Here is a 4250-nt window from a genome sequence, read left to right on the forward strand (position 1 = left end):
GAAAATCCTGGGAGCCTTGAAGAATGTGTGGAAGTCTAGAACATTATCTCGGAAAGCAAAAATGGGTATATTTGAAGGAATAGTGGTTCCAACAATGTTGTATGGTTGCAAGGCGTGGGCTATGGATAGAGTTGTGCGCAGGAGGGTGGATGTGCTGGAAATGAGATGTTTGAGGACAATGTGAGTGTGAGGTGGTTTGATCGAGTAAGTAATGTAAGGGTAAGAGAGATGTGTGGAAATAAAAGGAGCGTGGTTGAGAGAGCAGAAGAGGGTGTTTTGAAATGGTTTGGGCACATGGAGAGAATGAGTGAGGAAAGATTGACCAAGAGGATATATGTGTCGGAGGTGGAGGGAAGAAGGAGAAGTGGGAGACCAAATTTTAGGTGGAAAGATGGAGTGAAAAAGATTTTGTGTGATCGGGGCCTGAACATGCAGGAGGGTGAAAGGCGGGCAAGGAATAGAGTGAATTGGATCGATGTGGTATATCGGGGTTGACGTGCTGTCAGTGGATTGAATCAGGGCATGTGAAGCGTCTGGGGTAAACCATGGAAAGTTGTGTGGGGCCTGGATGTGGAAAGGGAGCTGTGGTTTCGGGCATTATTGCATGACAGCTAGAGACTGAGTGTGAACGAGTGGGGCCTTTGTTGTCTTTTCCTAGTGCTACCTCGCACACATGAGGGGGGATGGGGATGGTATTCCATGAGTGGCGAGGTGGCGATGGGAATGAATAAAGGCAGACAGTGTGTATGTGTCTGTGTGTGTGTATATATATGTGTACATTGAGATGTATAGGTATGTATATTAGCGTGTGTGGACGTGTGTGTATCGGGGTGGGTTGGGCCATTTCTTTCGTCTGTTTCCTTGCGCTACCTCGGAAACGCGGGAGACAGCGACAAAGCAAAATAAATAAATAAACATATCTTTATTATTATTATTATTATTATTATTATTATTATTATTATCATTATTATTATTATTATCATTATTATTATCATTATTATTATTATTATTATTATTATTATTATTATTATTATTATTATTATTACTATCATTATTATCATTATTATCATTATCAATATCATTATTATTATTATCATTATTATCATTATTATTATTATTATTATTATTATTATTATTATTATTATTATTATTATTATCATTATTTTTGTCATTATTATTATTATCATTATTATTATCTTTATTATTTCCATTATTATCATTATTATTATTATTATCATTTTTTTCTTTTCTTTCAAACTATTCGCCATTTCCCGCATTAGCGAGGTAGCGTTAAGAACAGAGGCCTGGGCCTTTGAGGGAATACCCTCACCTGGCCCAATTCTCTGTTCCCTCTTTTGGAAAATTAAAAAAAAATTAAAAAAAATGAGAGGGAAGGATTTCCAGCCCCCCGCTCCCTCCCCTTTTAGTCGCCTTCTACGACACGCAGGGAATACGTGGGAAGTATTCTTTCTCCCCTATCCCCAGGGGGAATATTATTATTATTATTATTATTATTATTATCATTATTATTATTATTATTATTATTGGAGGTGGAAAGATGGAGTGAAAAAGATTTTGTGTGATCGGGGCCTGAACATGCAGGAGGGTGAAAGGAGGGCAAGGAATAGAGTGAATTGGAGCGATGTGGTATACCGGGGTTGACGTGCTGTCAGTGGATTGAATCAAGGCATGTGAAGCGTCTGGGGTAAACCATGGAAAGCTGTGTAGGTATGTATATTTGCGTGTGTGGACGTATGTATATACATGTGTATGGGGGCGGGTTGGGCCATTTCTTTCGTCTGTTTCCTTGCGCTACCTCGCAAACGCGGGAGACAGCGACAAAGTATAATAAAAAGAAAAAAAAAATAATTATTATTATTATTATCATTATTACTATTATCATTTTTATTATTATCATTATTACTATTATCATCATTATCATTATTGTTATTTTTATTATTACCATTATTATCATTACTATTATTATAATCATTATCATTGCTATTATTATCATTATTTTATTATCATTATTATCATTATCATTATTATTTTTATCATTATTATAATTATTATTATTATTATTATTATTATTATCATTATTATTATTATTATTATTATTATTATCATTATCATTATCATTGTTATTATTATTATCATTATTATCATTATCATTATTATTATTATTATTATTATTATTATATTATTATTTATTATTATCATTATCATTGTTATTATTATTATCATTATTATCATTATCATTATTATTATTATTATTATTATTATTATTATTATTATTATTATTATCATTATTACTATTATTATTATTATTATTATCATCTTTATTATCATTATATTATCATTATTATTATCATTATTATTACTATTGTTGTTCTTATTATCATTATTGTCCTTACCATTCCCGTATAGGATTAGATAGCACTTATAGATATCAATACAATTATTATGTAGGGACTTTACTGTCAAAAATCAAACAGGGTTGCAGGCTTAATGACCCTACTTACAGGTCGCTGTAGGTTAAACCCAACAAAACAAACAAAACACCCACTTATCCACCGAAAACACTAATCACTTATAATCTTTACCTTCAACACTTAGCTAAGACCAATGAACATTTACAGAAACTCCAGACTGACAATAACACAGCCCAGTGTATCTATACTGACGGTTCTCACGACTCTGCCACTGGGAGGGCAGGCAGTCTGCCACTGTGATCCAGCCAAGTGGTAATAGATCAGAGAAAATATTAGAATAAACAACTGGGCATCTGCTCTACAAACTGAATTGTTCGCCATACTTATCGCTCTTGAGCAGGTAGAAATCACTGCCACAGACAGCTTAATCATCTCTGATTCTTTATCTTCACTATTTGCTCTTAACATCTGAGATCAGAAGGCAAGAGGAAGCCTTTCTTTCCTTAAAGATTAAGGCCAGACGGCGCTTCAACAAGGCCTGAGAGTCATGTACGTATTACAGAGGAATAATTGATCATCGATCTTCAGAACACTATAGTAATCATAGTCGCAAGATGCCATAGGACATATAAGTGTGTGTCACGTCACCTCAAGTTAACCTCTACAAACTTGTGTTGGTAAATGCTGCATTATCTTGACCTGCCTTATCTGGCTCACCGCCTTCATCAGCACCCTTCTTGCATCTGCAAAAGAAAAGCAATCTACGATTTTTTATACACTAATTGTACATTAGATATCTGATTCATTAATAGCAGATACTTCAAAAGATACCTCATGAGATACTTCATGAGATACCTCATAAGATACTTCATAAGATACTTCATAAAACACTTCATAAGATACTTCATAAGATACTTCATAAGATACTTCATGAGATACTTCATAAGATACTTCTTACGATACTTCATAAGATACTTCATAAGATACTTCATGAGATATTTCATAAGATACTTCATAAGATTCTTCATAAGATACTTCATGAGATACTTCATAAGATACTTCATAAGATACTTCATAAGATACTTCATGAGATATTTCATAAGATACTTCATAAGATACTTCATAAGATACTTCATAAGATGCTTCATGAGATACTTCATGAGATACTTCATAGTATACTTCATAATATACTTCATAAGATACTTCATGCGATACTTCATAAGATACTTCATAAGACACTTCATAAGATACTTCATAATATACTTCATAAGATACTTCATAAGGTACTTCATAAGACACTTCATAAGACACTTCATGCGATACTTCATAAGATACTTCATGAGATACTTCATAAGATACTTCATGAGATACTTCATGAGATACTTTATAAGATACTTCATGAGATACTTCATGAGATACTTCATAAGATACTTCATGAGATACTTCATGAGATACTTTATAAGATACTTCATAAGATACTTCATGAGATACTTCATAAGATACTTCATGAGATACTTCATAATATACTTCATAAGATACTTCATGCGATACTTCATAAGATACTTCATAAGACACTTCATAAGATACTTCATAATATACTTCATAAGATACTTCATAAGGTACTTCATAAGACACTTCATAAGACACTTCATGCGATACTTCATAAGATACTTCATGAGATACTTCATAAGATACTTCATGAGATACTTCATGAGAAACTTTATAAGATACTTCATGAGATACTTCATGAGATACTTTATAAGATACTTCATGAGATACTTTATAAGATACTTCATAAGACACTTCATAAGGTACTTC

The sequence above is a fragment of the Panulirus ornatus genome, chromosome 26 (genome assembly GCF_036320965.1).
Source record: "Panulirus ornatus isolate Po-2019 chromosome 26, ASM3632096v1, whole genome shotgun sequence".
Classification (NCBI taxonomy): domain Eukaryota; kingdom Metazoa; phylum Arthropoda; class Malacostraca; order Decapoda; family Palinuridae; genus Panulirus; species Panulirus ornatus.